The sequence below is a fragment of the Eptesicus fuscus genome, chromosome 16 (assembly GCF_027574615.1).
Source record: "Eptesicus fuscus isolate TK198812 chromosome 16, DD_ASM_mEF_20220401, whole genome shotgun sequence".
Lineage (NCBI taxonomy): Eukaryota > Metazoa > Chordata > Mammalia > Chiroptera > Vespertilionidae > Eptesicus > Eptesicus fuscus.
Window position 1 is genome coordinate 42,141,380 of NC_072488.1, and position 23,282 is coordinate 42,164,661.

At 42.9% G+C, this 23,282-nt stretch overlaps 1 long non-coding RNA gene across 1 annotated transcript in view; it reads right to left on the reverse strand.

The window, feature by feature from the left end:
• Positions 1-23,282, reverse strand: part of LOC114233694 (uncharacterized) — a 129,706-nt gene that overhangs the window by 88,972 nt on the left and 17,452 nt on the right. The window contains exon 7 of the long non-coding RNA XR_008558466.1: positions 11,355-11,466. This is a non-coding gene — a long non-coding RNA (uncharacterized LOC114233694). The remainder of the gene's footprint in view (positions 1-11,354; positions 11,467-23,282) is intronic.

The window sequence follows — 23,282 nt, forward strand, 5'->3', positions numbered from 1 at the left end:
ACTCAAGGGTCCCAGGTTCGATTCCGGTCAAGGGCATGTACCTTGGTTGCAGGCACATACCCAGTAGGGAGTGTGCAGGAGGCAGCTGATCGATGTTTCTCTCTCATTGATGTTTCTAACTCTCTATCCCTCTCCCTTCCTCTCTGTAAAAAATCAATAAAATATGTATTTTTTAAAATAATAAATCTAGAATTTAAAAAAAAAAAAGCTGAGTCCATTTATTTTGTTTTATGATTAGCTCAGCCAACTGAGTCAAGACTGGCTGACCAAAGATCTCACTAATGACAGTAAAGACATATACATCAGGGTCTCAAAGAGACCTAGTAATTTCTTAATCACAAGACTTAAGAGATTTCTATCTGCTTCAAGTAGTTTTCCAGTCAGTCCTGGTTGAGAACCGCACACAAAGGAAGTGACTGGTTTCCTCTTTGGTTACCACCTATGCCAGCTTGAGTTCCTGACACTTGATCACCCTCCCTACCAAATTGATCTCCACCTGCAAGATCATCCTGCCCATAGAACATGGGTTTATCTCATTGAAAGGTTGAAAAAATTATAATCTGGACTTCCCATGAGCTATAAGAGAAAAGGAAAAGTAGAAAATATAGAATGTCACAGTTTTTCCATAAGAATGAGTTCCATCCCACTTGGCACTGATCCCTATATGTAAAGTCAAAATCCTGAACTAGCAGTGAGACTTGAGATTGATACTGAGATAAATAGTCCTGGAGTAGGAGGAGTGCTTGAGAAATCCTGGAAGAGGTCAAACATGGGGAAAGACGCCTGAGAGAAGCCCTCCTTCCTTGGATCCAAAAGCTAGTGATGTCTGTGGCCATAATGGCATCACCCCATTCACCACTTCCTGTTTCAACTGGAGGAAAGGGGAAGTGAATTCAAATGTGGGAGGAAGAATGTAGAATATCTACTTCCTCCCCACCTTAGGTTCCACTCCAGGTTGGAACTGGCCTTATGCAGACACACAGTAAACAGTCAAACACTGGTAGAACTCCAGCAGAGACTGGTAAATAGTAGGTGGTTCAGTGGGCATTTGTTCAATGAAGAGCACAAGGAGAAATTTCCAACCCCAAAGAATTTTTTTCACTGGTAGTCACATTACCTTCACCTGGAATTCCTCCATTTGCCATCCATTCCTTTGGGATAAAGGTTCATACTTTCCAAAACTGTGCCCCACCAAACTCGATATTGTGAGATTTTAATAAATATTCCTTCAGAAACTAAAATGGTTCTCTAATTAAATGTGTGGTTTTTATTCATTTTAGAAAGAGAGTAAGAGGGAGAGAGAGAGAGAGAGAGAGAGAGAGAGAGAGAGAGAGAGAGAGAGAGAGAACATCGCTGCCTTCTACATGCTCCCTACTGGGGATCAAGCCTACAATCCGGGCACATACCCGGACCAGCAATCGAACAGTGACCTCCTGGTTCATAGGTTGATGCTCAAACACCAGCAGGCCTGGTTCTCTAAACAAATAAGTTTGGAAAAATGTTATATTCTCTACCTCCCTATGGAGCTTTATAAATGCATATTAAAAGCTCTTTTTTGAGGCAGAGGCAGCTGGAGAGCTAGCATGAAATTCAGGATAGGGGCCTAAGCTAAGAACCTTGTTCCAGAAGTGAAGCTGGACAGATCAGTATGACATCCAATTAGCTAAAAAGTAGCAAGATGAATTCAGAGTGGTCAACATTGGGAGATTTGTGCATGAGCAGGACTCTATACCTACCAAATCCTAGATGCAAGAAAAGGCTCTAGTATCAGAGAAGAGACCTGGCCTAAGGAGGCTGCTAAGCAAAGGCCACAGCCCCTGGTGAGGAATTGACAAAGGGTGGAGTCCTAACATGGCAAGGGGGTTTGAATAGGGCAATTGGACAGAGCTTGATCCTCTTAGTAAAAAGCCAAAATATAGGTGACATGGAGGGGAGGCAGATTGTCATTCAGGGCATAGTAGACATGACGAGGAGTCCCTCCCTGCTGGAGCTACTGGCTCCAAAATCTTGGTAATCATCAGATCCAGCTACATCATTTGATCCTGTGTATGGGCTACAGTGGTTGGGGGAAAAGGATGGGGTGGGGTACCTCCAGAAACCTCCACAGCATTGTACTGATTCCAGTAAGGATGAGAGTCCAAACCTTGTCAAACTTTAGGAGGTGAGTGATAGAGATCATTTCTAGGACAGCTCTCTAGGAAAATATGCCAGAAGAAATGAGTAAGAACCACAGCGGTCTGAATGAAGCCAAAAGTCTAATCAAAAGAAAATGCTCTTGTCCTAGCTGGTTTGGCTCAGTGGATAGAGCATCGACCTGTGGAATGAAGGGTCCTGGGTTTGATCCCCAGTAGGGGGCATGCAGGAGGCAGCCAATCAATGATTCTCTCTCATCATTGATGTTTCTCTCTCCTCCCTCTCCCTTCCTCTCTGAAATCAATAAAAATTAAAAGGAAAATGCTCTCGACTTAGGGTAGGAAAGTGAACAGAGTGAAGTTGAAGCCTAAGAGTGAAGGACATCCATGAATCCATCTGTGAGGAGCTGGGAAAGGCAGAGATTTGAGTTGCCTCTGGGGGAGGAAAAGATGTGAAAATTCAGATCACGAAGATGAATAGTCAATTAGGAATGCTCTCTCACTTTTGAGTAACTCAGGCCAAAAAATTGTAGATCTGAATCACAGGTGCTATCCTGGCAGCCTCTGGATTAGCTATTTTGGCTCCATAAAGTTAGTGAACAAGGGGACGTGCACGTACACCCAAGTGCTTTGTCATTGCTTTTGACATGGCTTATTTTGCCTTCCCATAAAGCCCTAGCTCAGCACAACTCATTGGGAAATCAAGACCACAGTTGTCTGAGACCAGGGTACTGAGGAAGTACCCTGCCCATGTTGTCATCAGCGGCCTCTTTTGCACCACCACTTTACATCATTTCTGTGAAGCTCCCTCTTGCTTCCTAAGATCTGTGACGGTCTTGTCTGAAGACATAACAGCAAACCACAGACCAAAAGGTCCTGCACTCCTTGTTACATTTTGCCTGTCAGCTGCTCTCCAGACAATAATGTGCCCGCATACCCAGCATGCAGGTGGGAAATCTCTGCCCCACACCCATTCTTGGGGTCAAGAGCCTCCATCCCCACCACCCTCATCTGCTAGTTTCCTCTCAGACAAAATTGTGAAGGACAAAATGTTTCTTTGGGGACCCAACTTTTCTTTGTAGAGCCTTTATATCCAAGTCAGTGGTGTCTCCCTCCTGTCCCTATGACTAGGAGCACAGTGTCCTCTCCTCTCTGTCCCTTGCCTTAATCTAGTTCTCAGAAATTAATCTCATAAGCTGAATCACACTTCCACTTAGATGACCAGGATGCTTCATAATCAAACCCCTTCCTGGAGTCTCTTCATTTTAAGTAGGGTCTCAAAGACTTAAATCTAGGGGGAAAGTTTCACTGTGGAACTCCAAGCAAGAGCAAATCACTGAGGCAAGTCTTTGAGGGGCAGGAGACATTCTAGGTGCCCCTAAGATTACATCAGTTGGTAGACCAGCCCTGTCTCTTCTTATTCCATCACCTGACCTCTCAAGCTGTCTACTCTGCCAGCGCAGAGGCCAGGATCCCCTGGATCTTGGCCAACACCCACTGCCATCTGGTCTCCCTTAGAAAAGCAAGAGAGAGACACCTCTTGTTTACTCAGTAATAATTCACTGCAATAGTCACATAACAGGTGCCACCAGCTCCAGTAAATGCAGTAAGGGCACACCACACCCTCACCTCTGCCCCATGATGACTTACTTACTCCTTGGGATAGACCAACAGATTTTATTTGGATGATAGGACAGGGCCTCTTACGCACTAAACCAGTGTTACTAGTGGTGTTTTGACACTTGTGGTTACACTGCAATGAGACCTAGAGGTAAAGAACAAAGGCTTTTTTTAATCCTCCCCTACAGCCAATTGGTATCTTTCCCACATATGTTGTTGTAGCATCTCTATATATAGAACCTAGTTTTCTATAAACAGGATGCTCTGGCTAAACAGGTCTCAACAAGCAAAACTGTGAGGCAGAGAAAGATGGCATCTCCCCATCTTCTCTTTTTTGCCCACCCTCTTTTGCTAAATCTTGTCAGAGATAGAAGAGCTGTGAAAACAGCATGGGCTTTGGAATTGGACAGACCTGAGGATAAATCAATCCTAGCTCAGCCTTTTATTCACTGTCTGACCTTGGGTAAGTTACATAAGTTCTCTGACTTTCAGCTTGCCCGTGCAAAAATGATAATTTATTGGTTTGCATTATAGTAACTAAGTAAGAAAATAGATGAAAAGCATCTAATTACATGCCTGGCTCTCCAGGGATTGAGTTTGTTCTTCCTCATCTAGCACATCATGTACCTGGTGCCCTCATGTTACTCCCTGGCTGTCCAAGGCCAAGGTATGTGCCCTGTGTAAACCTTTCCTTTCTTTCCTAAACCCTATCAAAGTTCTCATCCCTTAGAGGAGCTGATCTAATCACACTGCTAAAAGGAAAGCAATTCTGATTAAATGAGTTCAAGTAAAATGTGGATAATATTGCTGGGTTCCTATATTGTGTATGTGTATGTGTGTGTGTATGTGTGTGTGGCGGGAGGGGGGGGAGGCTGTATTTAAAGAGCCTGGAAATTCAAATGAAAGGACATCGAATGGTGAGGCTCTCCTAGAGGACAGTATTATTGGCCTCTTTCCCTGCAAACACAGCCCATATCACTCTCTATGCTGAGATGAGAAACCATCAGAGCTCCAGGACATCATCTCAAAATGCTGAATGTCACACCTCAAATCAACAGGTCCAGAATAGAACTTGCGAGCCTTGGCTACCCCTTCTGCTCTGGCCAGCAAACACCACTTCCTTAGCCAAGAAGTTACGGTGGTGATTTTTTTCCTAGGAGGTTTCCAATACTATTTTAAACTCCTTAGAATCAAGCAGCAACTGGATTTGACTATGGTCATAGCCGAACAGCTTGTAGGAAGTCTGGGCTCCACTTCCAGAATCACACCCTACTTTTCTGAATGATCCCAGCAAGGCCCAGATTAATACAGGAGGCAAAGTGAACCTGTGTTTTGACTTCTCTCTCGGTAATCCAGGAAGGAAGACTGTAAGACAATTTCTAAGCTTTCCACATATAGGATCAGGAAGCAGATTATTATGACTACAATGACCTAAGTAGCACAATGTGCTATGCTAACTATAATTCCAAGTCAGCATGGGAGTTCTCCTTAGCTGTGTTCTACTTGATTTTCTGGCAAGCCCCCAGGGAGCCCAGGGCACAAGCCCAGGCTGGGATCTCAGGAGCCAGACACCCCTGTGGGGTGAAAGGGGCTAGCTGGCAGCTTCAGCAGATGGCATAAGGAGGAAAATGAAGTTCAAGGTGAGTGAGGGGCTAGTCCAGGCATGATTATCCAACAGCATGTGCTTAGGGAACTAGCAAAGCAAAGACAATAACAACAAATGTTTTAAATTATTTAATATTTATCCAAGTAGTCACCATGGTAATTTTGCTGGATTTTCTCTATACTTATTTTATTTTAATACTATCCTTAAAATATATATACTGGGGGCTGAAGTATGAGGGACATCATAATTATCCTATTGTGTAGGCCTCTAAAGTTCTTAATCTGATCATTGGCTTTAACAAGAAGCAAGAAAAACTAGGATTCCAAAGCTTCAAGGTCAACTTTCATTTCTTCATTCAATAAACATTTCCTGAGGGATTAGCTAGTAAGTGCCAGGTCTTTGCTCAGTCCTGGGCTACAGCAGCAAACAAAAGATATGGTTCCTGTCTGGCCAGCATGGCTCGGTGGTTGAGTATCAATCTATGAACCAGGAAGTCACAGTTCAATTCCCAGTCAAGGTTTATGCCCAGGATGCGGGCTTAATCCCATGTGAGGCATGCAAAAGGCACCCGGTCAATGATTCTCTCTCATCGTTGATGTTTCTATCTCTCCCTCCCTCCCTCTCCCTTCCTCTCTGAAATCAATAAAAATATATTTTTTTAAAAAAGATGTGGTTCCCGAGTTCCCAAAGTTCAAGCTAGTGAGAGGAGCTGACAATAAGAGCAGGATCCAAAGCAAAAGGTCTATAGTAGAAAACAGACAAGATTCCAGAGGCAGCCACAGGATGCAGGTCTCTCCTGGGATGCCAGCAAAAGAGATATGGGCAAACAAGGAGCTACAGTGAAGAGCTGGGTCAGATTATGTCTTTATCCCCGCCACTCCCAGTGGCAGGGGAGAGAGCCACTGTGGTGATTTGTGTTCATCAAGAACAGGTGACTGGGGCAGCCACAGACAGTGCTACCATGAAGCAGCTCTTTTTCTGCTCACAGCCATGAACTGTGATATGTGCTATATGAGCTATGTGTGAGATCTTAAAAGCTCCAAATAAAAATAAAGACTTGAATTGTCTACTGACAGAAATTCTTGGAAGCATAGCAAGCCAGAAATGAGACGCATAATTCAATTGCCAGGAGCTGGGTGACCCTCCCCTCAAATGTCACCCACACTTCTCTGATAATGCATGGAAGTGAAAAATAAAAGCCTGATTTCCCCTGAAGGGTTGGAGTCAGGAAGAGACCTGGTGAAATGATCAGGCTATAGCCAGAAACCTCATGAAAAGAGTTTCTGCTTCAGGATGTGAAGTGGGCAAGTATGGGGAAAAGGCTGGGCCTGCTGTGAGAGAAAGGAGCCATTCCAGCAGCTCAGCCCCTGCACTACCAGAAGCTGATGGCTGTGGTGAAAGTGTAGAGCTGACAACAGCAACAGCAGGAGCTTCAGAGTAAGTACCCAGCCAGCCGAGCAGTGGCCTTGAGAGATCTCGAAATATTTGACCATTCTGGGCCTCCATTGCCTTACCTGAAAATGAAGACGATAATAAGAGTGTATACTGGTTTCCTAGGGCTGCTGTAACAAAGTCTAGAAACTGGGTGGCTTCAAACAACAGAAATTTATTCTCTCTCAGTTTTGAAGGGTAAAAGTCAAAAATTAACGTGTCAGCAGGGCTGTGCTCCCTCAGAAGGCTGGAGGGAAGAATCCTTCCTTGCTTCTTCCAGCTTCTGATGGTTGTCAGTTATCTTTGCCATTCCTTGGTTTGTAGCAGCATAACTTCAATCTCTGCCTCCATCTTCATCTGGCCATCTTCCCTCTGGTATGTCTCCCTCTTCTCATAAGAACACCAGTCATTTGATTAGGACCCACCCTAACCCAGTATGACTTCATCCTAGCTTGATTCATCTAGAAAGACCCTATTTCCAAATAAAATGACATTCATAAGTTCTGAGTGGACACTATTCAACCCAATACAGAGGATCTACTTCATGAAGAGTGTGTGTGTGTGTGTGTGTGTGTGTGTGTGTGTGTGTATTGCTTTGAACAGTTCCTAGCACATACATGACATGTAAGAGTTAGCTACCCTTCTTTATTATCTCTGGAAGAGAGTAGCTGCCATGGGATATGTGGATGCTCTACAATACAAGAATCATCCTCCCTCTATCTTGAGTCAGAGGCAAGCAACTGGATGGGACTAGAGTTCCAAAAAGAGCTAGTAAGGGCAGAATTATAACACAGTGCGTTTATTACTATTCAATACTTCCTATCAATACCCCAACAATACTCCCAGGCTGCAGTGAGGAAATACCTGCTATAGCCACTTTATTTGTTTCTTGAACAACACAGAACTTATTATTGCAAACTAACAATGCCCCTTCAAAATAGTCCCCAAATTAGGATCCACTTAGGAGGAGCCTCCAGAGCCAGTGGAGAATTGCACCAATGAGCAGAGCAGTCTCATCACTTAGAGTCAAGTTGTTAGTTCTGATCCCAAACTGCTTTACACAGCATATTCATTCCACAGCTTAGCAACAGAATGATTATTGACCATTGACTGAGTTTGAAATGGAGATTTGCTATCTCTAGGATATCCCACTTTCAAATTAAAGGAGGGGAGAACAGATTCTCCTGAAGGAGAGCCCTTCCTCATTCTTGCTCCTACGCTTGACCCTTCTTCTTCAATAAATGGGTTTGGGAAACTACCCAACTTTTTAGAGCCAGCCCTAGCTGGTTTGGCTCAGTGAATAGTGTCGGGCTACAGACTGAAGGGTCCTGGGTTCGATTCCAGTCAAGGGCATGTGCCCGGGTTGCCGGCTTGAGTCCCAGTAGAGGGTGTGCAGGTGGCAGCCAATCAATGATTCTCTCTCATCACTGAGGTTTCTATTTCTCTCTCCTTCTCCCTTCCTTTCTGAAATAAAAGTGTTTTTTTTTAAAGTAAAATACAAAGAAGGAGCCAGATCACAATTGGTGTCTTCATATGAAAATAAATCTCAGGTGGATTAAAGACTTAAAAATACACATATACACAAAGTACTCAAAGAGAATGGGTTACTATTTTTATAATTTTGAGGTAACAAAGCATGCCTTTTCTCTTTATTTATTTATATCTTTTATTCAATTTATTGGGATGACATTGGTTAATAAAATTATGTTTCAATGTACAATTCTATAATACATCATCTGTACATTGTATTATATGTTCACTACCCAAAGTCTAGTCTCATTCCATCATTATTTATCCCACCCCCCCTTTTACCCTCTTCTACCTCTCCCCACTCCCTCTTCCCTCGGGTAATCACCATACTTTTGTCTGTGTCATGAGTTGTTTTTTTGTTTTGGGTTTTGTTGGTTTTGTTTGGTTTTGCTTAATCCCTTCACCTACCTCACCCAGCTCTCCCCCAACCCCCAATACCCCTTCCCTCTGACAGCTGTCAGTCTGTTAAAACATGCCTTTTCTAAAGATTGGTCTAGTAGCCCAGCCGGTGTGGCTCAGTGGTTAAGCATTGACTTATGAACCAGGAGGTCATGGTTTGACTTCCGGTCAGGGTACATGCCCAGGTTGTGTGCTCGGTCCCTAGGAGGGAGGGAGAGGGGGCATGCAGGAGGCAGATGATCAATGATTCTCTCTCATCACTGATGTTTCTATTTCTCTCTCCCTCTCCCTTCCTCTCTGAAATCAATAAAAATATATATATTTTAAAAAGATTGGCCTATCCTTGGAGAAGAAACCTGGGTTCCACAAGATATGTGATCAGTGCTGGGACCCTGCCAGCAGGCGAGGGGATCCCAAGGCAGGTGCTGGGCGTGGAGGCCATGGGGGCATAGGCGACCAAGGAGACAGAACTAAACCTCACATCACCCTGCTTGGCCCCGGAGGATGGCTGGTTAGTCAATGACGGGTAAGATTCCTCAAGGGAGGAACAACCTAAGACAGGCACAGTCGCATAGGGGCTATCAGGAGAGAACTTGGGGGTCAACAGAGGTGGGGCACAGACCTTCACCCCCCCCCCAAGTTTGCAGGGGCCTGAACCCTCACCCCTGCTGAGGGAGATCTCCTGCCCCCATGGCTGCTCAGCTTCACATGCCCAGCTCAAATTGGGACCCAGGTAACAGAGACTTGGCCGACAGCAGATGCCCTCTCACTGCAACAAGACTTGATGGAGATGTCTTGCACCCATGATCTGGGAAACTGGGGTCTATGATATCTAAATCCAGCCTAGCACCAGGAATGCTCAGGGTCTACTCAATAAGGCAAATAATCCTCTCCACTAATATTTACAGGGTAAAACAAGATGGTTGTTAGAGTATTAAATTTGACAGTAAAATAGTAGTCAAGTTTTCAGACTAATTTAAATTGGCCAATCAAAATAAGCAAATACTCTAGAAAAATCAATTGTACTAGACAAAAAAAGCTGTTCCTAAAGTGTTAACTAAAATTTTTATTGGTAGTTCATCTCATGGTAAAATTGCATAACATATAATGAACCTAAAGCAGTCATATTTTAGTGCAAAAAAGTAAAATTTAAAAGCTATGAAGATTACAGCATAAAATTTCCAAAAGCCTCCCAATATTTAAACCAAAAAAGGGGAGATAGTAGAAGAATATCATGTAAGGGAAAATATCCTGTAAATAAATTATATCTAGAAAATTTTTACTTTAGAAAATTAACTTTCATTTGTAATGCTAACAGCAAGACACCCAGGTAAAACATACATGGTGTCAAAACAAGCCAAAGGAAAATCGTTTGGGCAAAAAAATGAAAAAGGATCACAAGTCAAATTTATAGAAAATATTCCTTTATTAACTTTTGGTCAAGAATATGTTTGTATATTTTCAGAAAACAACTCCGAGACCATGTGGATTCCTGCAACAGAGAGGAATTGACAGGAGTGCTCCAGCCATGAAGACAGAAGAGAAACAGTCCAGAGATGGAAGATGCTGACCATGCCTTGCCATACTAGCAGTCAGCAGATGTACGTCACTTCAGATTGCCCAGGACCAAACCAGAGAGGGTCGGACCTGCATTACCACCATTTGTCCACCTTCCAGAACTGAAATATCATTGCTGTTATGAACACATAAACAACTGTTGGACATAGAAATCGGGACTCAAAAGAACTGTTGGCCCAGAAAGAAACTCACTATAGACTGATTCATTTGCCTCTCAGCATAACCATTATTGCTTATCTCATTTTCGGTTCCTATAAGTGTGTTCCCAGTATCACATGAGCTCACTCATCTAGGGGAAATGATGAAGAACATAGACTGAAGAACAAGAACAGCATTGATCAGACTGTCAGACCTCAGAGGGAAGGTAGGGGAGGGTGGGGACAAGGGAGGTAGATCAACCAAAGGACTTGTGTGCTTGCATATGAGCCTAACCAGTGATCACGGACAACAGGGGGATGGGGGCATGAGTGTGGGGGGGTTTGAGATGGGAATGGGGGGGGGGGGGTTTGATGACAAATATGGGATACCTTAATCAATAAAGTAATTTTAAAAAATAATTTAAAAAAATAAAGAAGTAGAGTGTAACAAAAAAAAAAAAAAAAAGATTGGCCTAGTAGCAGAGAAAATTAAAAAGGAAAAGATTATTTTAATTACCTAAAACTATAAAATTTGCAGGCAGGAAAAAAACCTGCATATACAAAGATAAAAAGACATGACAAACTGGGAACAATTCTGCACCATACATAATAGTCAACACTTTACCTCTTACAAATTATTAGAAAAACATGACTGGGAAAATGTGCAAAGGACATGAATAAGTGATCCAAAGAAACAATATAAATGTCCAAAATACATCTGAAAAGATACTTCTGAAAAGATGTTAAATCTTTAATATTCAAAAAAATGTAAATTAAATCATACTTATTGTGTGCTATATCTGTTATTCTTTCAACTAATTTTACTTGAATTAATTGATTTACTCCCCCATGAAATTAATATTATCATTATACCCACTTTACCCAAGACAAAACTGAGGGAAGAGACATTAAATAACTTACCCAAGGACACACAGTAAGTGGCTGAGTCAGAATTCACGCCCCAGAAGGCTGGCTCCAGAGTCACATTCTCAACTACTATGTTACAGTGAGAAGACCATGTCTCACCTGTCAGCTGGGGGATACAAAAAACACACAACCCAGTGTTACACATAATATGGAGAAATTGGCAACCTTATGCACTATTGATGGAAGTTAACATTCTTAAGGGTAGGTAGTCTGGCTCCATGAATTGACAATTTAAATGTGCATAATCCTTTAACTCAGGCATTCCATTTCTTGGAATTTATCCTAAGGAGATAGATAAGTGTGCTAAGGGTATATACCAGGGCATTTATCACAGAATATACATAACAACGAAAATATTGCAAATTAATAACTAAATAGTTACACAAAAAGTCCAACAAATTCATTCATTCAACAAATATTTATTGAGCACCAATAGTGACCAGGAACTATTCTAAGCACTAGGTATACAGTAGTAGAAAAAAGGAGGGGGAAAAATCCCTGACTTCATGAAGCTTACATTCTAATGGATGGAGCATGTTACACAATAAACAAATACATGTTTAAATGTATATCAAGTGGTACTAAATACTATGGAAAAAAAATAAAGGAGATAGGAAAGGAAGGAGGTTTGTTATAATTTTAAGAAAGGGGGTGTGTCAGGAAAGGCCCCATTGGTAATATATGAAATAAATAGATTAAATATTAGAGAACAAAATATATTATGGTATAGCAGCACATTGAAATATAATTCAACCACTTACTCTATACTAGTACTGGTTAACATGAAAAGATGTCCATAACATACAATTAAATGAAAAAAGGTCCTCACCACACACAAAATATAGTTAACTATATGTGGTGATGAATGTGGTAATCGTTTAACAATATATACTGGTATGTATATAAAATCATCACATTATATACCTTGAACTTACACAATGTTATATATCAATTATATTTCAATAAAATAGGGGGGGAGGTAAAAAAGAGAAAAAAGGATTACAAAACAATATTAAAGAAAAAAACCACCCTGACTGGTTTGGCTCAGTGGATGGAGCGTCGGCCTGCGAAGTGAGGGGTCTTGGGTTCGATTCCGTTAAGGGCATGTACCTTGGTTGTGGGTGTAGGAGGCAGCTGATCGATGTTTCTCTCATCGATGTTTCTAACTCTCTATCCCTCTCCCTTCCTCTCTGTAAAAAATCAATAAAATATATTTTTTTAAAAAGAAAAAAAACAGCACTAAGGTATGATTCCATTGGTATGAAATTACATGTGTATATATGCTGATACTTTAAATGGGAGGGAGGAACAACACCGGAGACTGAGAATACCAAGCAAAGGTCCAGGCTGAGGGACAAACAAGTGGTACAAGTAACATATGTTTGTTCTCCCATCCACTCACTCATCCTCCTCCCACCTACACTTTGTTCCAGAAAGCATGTAAGGATAGCAAATCCACATACTATCCACCAGGTATTCAACTCTCCCTATCTTTCCTCATCTTTTTCCCTCCTCTTCCCAGAAGCCAGACCAGTGATAGGATGAAAGGGATAAAAGCTTAAGATCAAGGTAAGCTGAGGTGGCATAAGAAGGATGGAGGGAAACCCTCCCAGATCTGGATGGGATTCCACTAATTTCGGCACAAGGGAAACAGATTCTGAGAGGCACACTTCCACCCGGCAAACTGGTAACACTTAAAGCAAGGCTATCTGATTCAGAGTCCCTGTTTCATCTACTTAACCCCAAATGCCTTGCAGAGCAGCCAGGAGGTGACATTCACGGGAGGTGACAGGCAGCAGGCCAGAGCTATGTGCTTGGCACAAGTGCCTGTATCTCCCTATGAGCAGAAAATGACAGAGCTGAGCCCTTTTCTCTCTCTACCATATCCCTTTCTCCATACCTGCACCTAACAAGCTATCCTGGCTAAGTTAAACTCATGCCCAACCCCATACACCCACCACCTTGCCACAACTACCCTAGAGATGCACACACTTTTCCACTAAGATTCTCAAGGCTAGGTCCCTACTAAGAAAGTTGTCTATATAGACAGGTGCTGGGACCAGCAGGAATGGCTTAGTGTTAAGTGTCAACCTATGAACCAAGAGGTCATGTTTGATTCCCGGTCAGGGCACATGCCCTGGTGGTGGATTCATTCTCATGTGGGGCGTGTGAGAGGCAGCCCTTATCTCCCTCTCTGAAATAATAAAAATATATATATTTTTAAAAGTTGCCTAAAGTGACAAGACAGGCTAGTTTGTTTGGAACATTTTCAGTCTGGGGTGAGGTTCTATGGGAGCAGATTACATTTCTCACCTGAGCATAAAACCACAAACAAGGAACTGGAAGCTTCCCAAAGGTGGAATCCATGTTGCTATCCCCTATCTCTTTAGCCAGAGGGTAGGAGTGGAGGCACAGGAATAGAGGTAGGGGTCCTAGAGAAAGATTTAACTTTGAAAATATTTCTCACATACTCTCTTCTGTCACCTCTTGGGTACCTACTATATGTCAGGCCCTGTGTTAAATGCTTTCATATACTATCACCAAAATGAAAAATCACTTTTATCAAACATTCCTATTATGTGCTACTAAATTTAAGAAGCCTAAGGCACATGCAGATCCAGCTGTCCCGCTGACAGCTGAAAATCCAGGCTGGAGATTAGGAAGAGGACAGAAATCTGAGATTCTCCTGAGGACCGAGACACAGAAGTCTCATGACCACAGCCTTATCATCCACAGCCTTAAAGACTTCATGCCAGCTTCTGCTCTCTTTCCTGGGCTTTCACCAGGAAACCTCTCTCTCTCTCTCTCTCTCTCTCTCTCTCTCTCTCTCTCTCTCTCTCTCTCTCACACACACACACACACACACACTCTCTCTCTCTCTCTCTCTCTCTCTCTCTCTCTCAAACAGACTTAGTCTACAAATGTAAACATTCTTTACTAGTGAAGAGTACAAGATAAGTCAGAGGAAAACCAAAAGCAGTCATCTCTTCAGAAGAGGAACCTTTCTCTCTCTTATCTTCCTTGAATATGTAGTTTTTGAGCAACTTCTATTAAGCTCCTGACTAGAGGATATAACATAAGACATGTCTCCTTCTTTAAAGAATTTATTCTAGCTCTGGCCGGTTTGGCTCAGTGGATAGAGCTTCGGCCTGTGGACTGAAGGTTCCCAGGTTCTATTCCGGTCAAGGGTACATGCCCGGGTTGCGGGCTCGATCCCCAATGCGGGGTGTGCAGGAGACAGCTGATCAATGATTCTCTATCATCACTGATGTTTCTCTCTCTCTCTCTCCTCTCCCTTCCTCTCTAAAATCAATCTATATATATAAAAAGCCAGACACCGGAACGCTGTAACAACTAGAATGACCAGTTGCTATGATGCCCACTGCGGCCAGCGAACCAGCCCTATCAGGGGGTGGGGCCGGCTGGCCAACCCCCCAGGCCGGCCCCAACCCCAATGGGCTCTCACCACCCCAATCGGCCCGCAGCCCCTCCCCCCAGCCAGTTCTGCCCCCAATTGTTCCCCTCCTCCAATCAGGGGCAGGGCCAGCCGGCCAACCACCCATGGCCCCTCCTCCAGGCTGCTGGTCCCCCATCAGCCCCCACCACCCGTATCAGCCTGTGGTCCCTCCCCCCAGCCAGCTCCGTCCCCTATCGCTCCCCCACACACCAATTGGGGATGGGGCTGGCCAGCCAACCTCCCACAACCCCTCCCCTAGCCTCTGACTCCCAATCGGCCCCCAACCCCCATCAGGGGCGGGGCCCACCGGCCAATTGCCCTTGGCCCCTCCCCCCAGCCAGCCCAGGCTCCGATCAGGGGCAGGCTGGCCGGCCAGCGGGCCAATCTCCCACTGTCTCCTCCTCCCGACAGGCCCGGTCCCGATCCGCCCCGATTGGGGCCGGGCTGGCCGGACCCCACCCATCCACGAATTCGTGCACTGGGCCTCTAGTAAAAATATATTTAAAAAATAATAATTTATCCCATTTGGAAAGACAAAATCAACACACAGAAAACATGTTATAAAAAGGGGGTCCTGAAATTTCTAGTGCATGGAACACAGAGAAGCACAGAGATGCTAGTAACACAAAGGGGTGGGTGAAGTAAGACAAATGGTGGTGTATCCTGACATACACAGATAACTTTAATTTCAAACACAATCTCCCCTTTTTTTATTGCATTCCTAATAAAAGATGTGTTTCACTTAAAGAAAAAAATCTCAAATACAAAAATCCAAAACATAAAGTTGAGGATCATTCACTAGACAAAAGGGATCCTTCTCTTTGCTATAAAGTTTAGAGAGATACAATTTAATAACCCCACAACCCCTCTCCCTGTTGCCACACACACACAATGTTTATGATCATATGTAAAGGGTGAAGCAAAGTACTTTTTAAAAGTTTATAAAAGACAATATATTGACAGATGAATAGATAAAATGTAGCATATATCTAAAACTGAGTATTATTTAGCCTTAAAAAGGAAGAAAATCCTGTCATGGTACATGGGTGAACCACCTCAAGGACATTCTGCTAAGTGAAATAAGCTAGTCACAAGAAGACCAATACTGCATGATTCCACTTTTATGAGGTATCTACAGTAGTCAAATTCATAGAAAGAGAAAGTAGAATGGCAGTTACCAGAAGCTAGGGGGAGGGGAAAATGAGGACTTATTTAATGGGTATAAGTGTTTCAGTTTTGCAGGGTGGGAAGAGATTAACCAAAAAACATATATACATAACCCACAGACATAGACAATAATGTGGTAAAGGCCTGGTGTGGGGTGGGGGTTGGATGGAAAGGGGCAAGGGAGAGAGAAATGGGTGATATCTGTAATACTGTCAACAATCCTATGTAATATCCTATATAATAAAAGGCTAATATGCAAATTGACCGAACAGTGGAACGACCGGTCACTATGATACACACTGACCACCAGGGAGCAGATGCTCAAAGCAGGAGCTGCCCCCTGGTGGTCAGTGCGTTCCCACAGGAGGAGCGCCGCTCAGCCAGAAGCCGGGCTCACGGCTGGTGAGCGCAGTAGCAGTGGCGGGAGAGGCACTAAGGATGTGGGAGCACTAAGGATGTCCAACTGGGAAGCAGGCCTAAGCCGTCAGTCAGACATCCCCCAAGGGCTCCCGGACTACAAGAGGGTGCAAGCCAGGCTGAGGGACCCCGTCCCTCCTCCCCCAGTGCATGATTGTCGTGCACCAGGCCTCTAGTAAAAAATAAATAAAAGGAAATAGACACGAGTGCTAAGAACTGAAGAGATAAGAAACAAAGAGTCAAAACAGTTCAATGGATTTATCAAAAAGTAGCTCAGTGGTGACAGTATCAGTTTTATGAGAAGGAATTGCATCAGACTGTGGGAAATGGGACTGAGGAAACAGAAAGTGAATCAAACTTCTTTCAAATGTCTGAATGCCTTTACATTCATTTACCAATAACTGAACTATAACAAGAACAACTGCATACACACAAAGAGAATTCTATACACAAATGATAATTATTATTTGAGATTTAGAATTATACTTCTATGAATGCCCAAAGATAAAGACTTTTTTTTATTCTAAGAAGAAAAAAAAAGAGTTTCAATTCTGGCAATCTGTTGCACAACATGTGCACATATTGTACACTACTGTATGAATGGTACACTTAAAAATGGTTAAGATGGCCCTAACTGGTTTGGCTCAGTGGATAGAGCGTCAGCCTGCGGACTGAAGGGTCCCAGGTTAGATTCCAGTCAAGGGCATGTACCTTGGTTGCAGGCACATCCCCAGTGGGGGGGGGGCAGGAGGCAGCTGATCGATGTTTCTATCTCATCGATGTTTCTAACTCTCTATCCCTCTCCCTTCCTCTCTGTAAGAAATCAGTAAAATATATATTTTTAAAAATGGTAAATTTTGTCATGTTTTTTACTACAGTTTTTTAAAAAGGCAATGCATATATGAGTAAAAAAAAAAAAAAGAAACTTCAGCAACACATAAAGATATTAAAAACAAACTTCTGGAAGTAGTCTGGGTATAATAAGTATATAGAGTCCACCCCTTTTTCATACAAATACTAAAACTAACAGGCCACAAACACTATTCTGCACCTTTAGTTTTCTGTTAATGATAGATCTTAAAGACTACTGTTCTTTTTTTTTTTTTTAATATATTTTTATTGAATTCAGAGAGGTAGGGAGAGAAAGAAACATGAATGATGAGAGATAATCACTGATTGGCTGCTTCCTGCACACCCCACACTGGGGATCGAGCCCACAATCTGGGCATGTGCCCTGACTGGGAATGGAACCATGACCTCCTGGTTCATAAGTCGACGCTCAACCACTGAGCCACAAGACTACTTTGTGTGTGTGTGTGTGTGTGTGTGTGTGTGTGTGTGTGTGTGTGTGTATCTAATTCTTTTTCAAAGAGCATTAATATGATAATATCTATCATAATTTACTCAATTCATATCTTACTGATGTATTTTTAAGCAAAATGTATTAAAGGCTTTGTATACCAATTTTGCATATTTTTCCTCTCAACAAAAATGTTAAAATTTCATTCTTTATCCTCCAAGCAACTATGAATGATGACTGAAATTTGCTTTGGTTTTAATAGTGTTTCACCCTGGCTCATTTCTGGTAGGCTGTATGTTGACTTTCTCATTATCACAAGGAATCCCCAAAGATATGAACTATTTGTTTATTTTAGAGACAGTGCAATAAAGTAGAATGAGTGAGGACTCTACAGATATATCGAGGTTCAAATCTCAGTTCTGCCATTTCCAAGTTAATCCATCTCTCAGAGCCTCTGGCTTGTCATCTGTAAATCAAAGACAATACTACCTATCTCCTACATACATGAAATTACCATACAGGGCAAAAGTCCATTCAAGAGGACCAAAATGTGCCCTAGCCGATTTGTCTCAGTGGATACAGCATCGGCCTGTGGGTCCCAGGTTTGATTCCAGTCAAGGGCACATACCTTGGTTACAGGCTCCTCCCCAGCCTGGGCCCTGGTCAGGGCTTGTGCAGGAGGCAACCAATTGATGTGCATCGCTGTTGCTCTCTGTCTTTATCTCTCTTTTCCACTCTCCCTAAAAATCAATGGAAAAGTATCCTCGGGCAATGATTAACAACAACAAAAAAAGAGGACCAAAATGTTATCTATGTTGAACTAGCACTCCCTGGGGAAGTAAGGAATTGCTTAGAGAAGTGGTAAAGGACAAGAGGGAATCTGAACAGTTGATGAGAGAATAGGGCAGCGATGGCAAACCTATGACACGCGTGTCAGCACTGACACGTGTAGCCATTTCTGATGACACGCGGCCGAGGATGAAACATTTGCTGCTCCTGAGGATGAAACATTTGCGAAATAATGTTTTTTCCTCAAAGTGACACACTACCCGAGTTATGCTCAGTTTTTTGGCGAAGTTTGACACACCAAGCTCAAAAGGTTGCCCATCACTGGAATAGGGACTTCTGGCAGAGGCAACAACATATGCAAAGGGTGAAGGTTGTGCAGAACCACAAAGCACCAACACAGGTACGAACAAGGTGAAAGGCAATTGATTCAACAAGTACCTGAGTATCTCTATGCACTAGGCACTGAAGATACAACCATTCACAAGGTCCCTGCCTTCAAGGAGCTTACCCGATGTATTTTTAGGAGAAAGGAAAGACAAACTAAAAAGTTCTAAGTGAGCTAATGGAAGCAAACAAGGTGCTAAATAACATGTGAGTGTGAGTAATATGGAGTGGCCAGAAAAGACCTCTAAGAGAAGATAATACTTAACTGAAACTTAAAGGCAAGGGAGCCCTGGCTGGTGTGGCTCAGTTGGTTGGGCGCCGTCTGGTGTACCAAAAGGGTGTGGGCTCAATACCTAGTTGGGAGTGTGCAGGAAGCAGCAGATCGATGTTTCTCTCTCACATCGATGTCTCTATCTCTCTAAAAATCAATTTTAAAAAAATAATTTAAAAAGGCAATGGATAGTTAATGAGGTGAAGAGCAGGGTAGAGTTTTCTAGGCAGAGGCTATAGCACTGCAAAGGCCCTAAAGCCAGAGAGCTAAAGAAGAGGTTCAGGCACTTCAAGGGTGCCTGCAGGAGACAGACATAAGGGGGAAGAAGGGCTTGGAATAAGCCCTGAGAAACAGTTTTTGCTGGGCCTTGTAGACCATAATTTGGAGAAAACTGTGCAACAGTTTATTCCAACCTGAGACATTTGGACTTGATTGTACACAGAATAGAAATCCAATAGAGGATTTGAAAAGGAGAGAGACAGGTTGACAGGATGAGTTGTTTTATGGGAGGACAGTGGAAACTTTACAGAGGATGACCACAGTAGGAAGTGAGGACAGTTTGGAGACCAAATGAAGATAACCTATATTAGGGCTGGTCTATGTGCACAGGAAAAAGAGGCACCCCAGAGATAAATCTGAAGTATACCTGGCAGCCTTTAAGGTCTATATTCTAGCCTGCCTTCTGAATCCAAAGTTAATGCCCCTTGTAATCCCAGAGATACTGACCTGCCGTGGGGGAGTCATAAAGACCCGCTACCTCATCTGGGCTCTGCACCTACTATGGCAATGAGAAGACAGGTACTGGTACACAGAGACAGTTATCCATAGTTCCAAATGGATAACTAATGTTCCTAGGACCTTAGGATCCAAGGAAAGGGTTCAAAGCCCATTCCATCCCCTTTATAAGTCGGGGGTCAAGCAGACTTCTGTAAGTCAGAGTTTTTCTGCATATGGTCTGCATATGACTGGTGTGTGAGAGTCACCAGGGAAGCCAATCAAAATGCAGATTCTTGCTTACCAACCCATACCTACTGAATCAGAATAGCTAGGAGGAGACCAATAATCTGCATTTTAAGTAAGTATTCAGCTCCCCTTCCACAACCTTTGTCCCCATGGGTAATTCTAATGCATTAAAGCTTCAAAATCATAGCTCTAGAAAGAGGGCTAATGGAGGAAGGCCCTCACTTGAAGCTACCTGGCAATATCAAAATTAGGGGACTATGGCATTGGCCGGTGTGGTTCAGTTGGTTAGAGCATCGTCCAGTATACTGAAGAGTGGTGGGTTTGATTCCTGGTCAGGGCACATACCCAGGTTGTGGGTTTGATCCTGTCAGGGCACCATCAGGAGGCAACTGATTGATGTTTCTCTCTCTCTCCCTCACACCCCCCTCCCTTCCTCTAAAAATCAATATTTTAAAAAAAAATTTAAATTAGGGGACCATGTAAAGTCAAGAGTCAAGCTGGGCATAAAAAGAAGAGTCAGAATGGATTATGAAATTTGAAGGCCACGACGTAGAAAACAAAAGGCAGGACCTCAGAGCCTGGGGCTTAGAGAACAGAGGAGTCAAAGTTGGGAGCACTCACACTCTTGGGGAAATCACTAACAAAGGCCATGATCTCCAGCTCTCTTAGATTGGTTTTCCTAATGGAGCCCTAGGATAGAAGTACAAATGCCTAGCCTTACATAGGTCTTAGACTGCCCAGTATAATACACAATAATCCATCCAACCTTCAAAAGAGAACACACCCCTCCTCAATAAGTACTGTTTCTATCCCTTAGCACTCACCATTATGCCAGCTATTACTCTGCAGAAGAGCTCTAGGCTACACAGAAAAACTCAGAGGGCTAATGACAAGCACTATTCTACTTGATACATCAGAGGCCCCTAATGCTGACAAACTCAAGAACCATTCCAGGTCAGAAACTTTGAAGTCCACTGCCTACACACCTTCAGATTCTACCATCTATGTACACCCAGCCATTCTTCCACTACTCCTTAATATGCCTCACCTATGAGAGTACCACCCTATATTCTACACTATCATGTCCCTCCCCAAAATGGAGAGAGAAATTCCACAGTCAGGCTAGGCAGAGAGCCCTGAATTCCTAAGCTGCTTCGGCCAGCTCCTATGCCTGGTTTGGTGAGAGGATAGCCTGAAGGATTGCTCACCCTGCCTGACGGGAATACCAGTATTGCTACAGGCTTCTATACAGGAATCTTTTTTCAAAGATGAGTTATTTGCACCTAGTATATTTAAAAAGAGTGAAGGTTGGCTCTTGGGAGCAGAAACTGAAGTAGGGAAAAAGTTAACCTAGAATTTCTGGAGGAAATTAAGGTAGGATTTGATTGTATATAGCACATAAAATACCAAGTAATATGCAATCCAGCTCAAACCCTTGTAGGCCTAACTACCTAATGCTTCTTATAACCCAAAAGTTGTTTCCACACTAAAGAGCTAAGAATGCTAAAGATGATTTGAGCAACCCCCAAGATTATTTATGGTCCTAATCCTGACTTGCTTGTTCTGTCCCTTCTTACACTCCACCCACTATCCTGATTCTTTACGTCTCTGACCTAATGATTCAGCTTCCTGTTTCATCTTTGCCTCACCTTATCCCTAAGGCCTTTTTGCTTCCTTCCTTGCTTAGGATTTTACTCCAGTCTGTTACTCTGCCATAAGCCACTAAGAGTACCCAAATCCTCAACCTCTGTCCTCTTCATTCATGCCCCTTCATGGACAAGTTCCCTGCCAGGCTCTGATTTTATGAATATGTCTCAGACAGATGAGTATAATAGATGGTTCCTCTCAAGAATATTAGATGGTTCAGATAATAAGCCAGGGCCAAATGGCTTGACATTCTAAGATACATTTTGTTGCCCCTTAGGTGATACCCCTGGTATTTCATCCCTCCTACCCACCACCCCCACCTCAAGGGATTCTTCCAGCCCACAGCAGCTAGGACTAAGAGTACATAAATTGATGGTGGGCAAGACATGGGCCTTTACCCGACAGAAACTACAGTCTAGTTAAGAAGACAAGCAAGTAATTACAATATGAATGATAATTAAAGGCAATACTTGAAAAACTGTAAGATTAAGAAGGCTAATAAGGTGAAATTACACCTAAGCTAAAACTTAAAGGATAAATAGGAGATACTCAGGCAGTGGCAAGGCATTTGAGAAAGAGTATTCTAGGGAGAAGGAACAGTATATGCAAAGGTCCTGCAGTAAGAAAGCACATCTGAAGAGATGGGATGGGATGAGGAGTAGGGAGGCCAAAGTAGAGGGTGTACTAAGAGGCAGATGGTGCTGGAAAGACCAAGAAGGGCCTCATAAGACATATGGAGCTGTTCCATCATTCACTTAACAAGTATTCATTGAGTTCCTACAATGTGCCAAGCACTGTCCTCAGAGAATTTATATTCTAACTGGAGGAGACTATAAACAAATGTGTGAATAAACCAGAAAAATATCATATTGCTAAATGCTACACAAAGGACTAAAAGAGGTGATGTTATGAAAAGTATATGGGTAGCTACTTTAGAATCATTGGAAAGTCAGGGTAAGGCCTCTCTGAGATGACATTTAAAAACAAGAATCTCAGCTCTGGCCGGGGTTGCTCAGTTGTTAGAGCACTGGCCCACCCACCCGAAGGGTCTCAGGTTCGATTTCTAGTCAAGGGCACGTACCTGAGTTACAAGTTCTAACCCTAGCCCCGGTTGAGCCATATGTGGTTGGGCATATTTGGGAAGCAACCAATCAATGTCTTTCACATCAATGTTTTTTCTCTCTCTCTCTCTCTCTCTCACTCCCTTCTCCCTCCCACCCTTCCATTCTCTCTAAAAATCAATGGGGAAAATATCCTCAGGTGAAAACAGTAATTCAAAGATCAAGGGAAAAAACATTCTAGGTGGGGGTAATAGTACATGCAAAAGCCCTACAGAAAGATCACTGAAGATTTTTTAAACAGGAGAGTTAGATCACAATTATTCTCTCTCTCTCTCTCTCTCTCTCTCTCTCTCTCTCTCTCTTTTTTTTTTTTTTTTGTTAATCCTCACAAATTGAACCTGTGACCCTTCAGTCCGAGGGCTGATGCTCTATCCACTAACCAAAACAGGCTAGGGCTTACATTTTA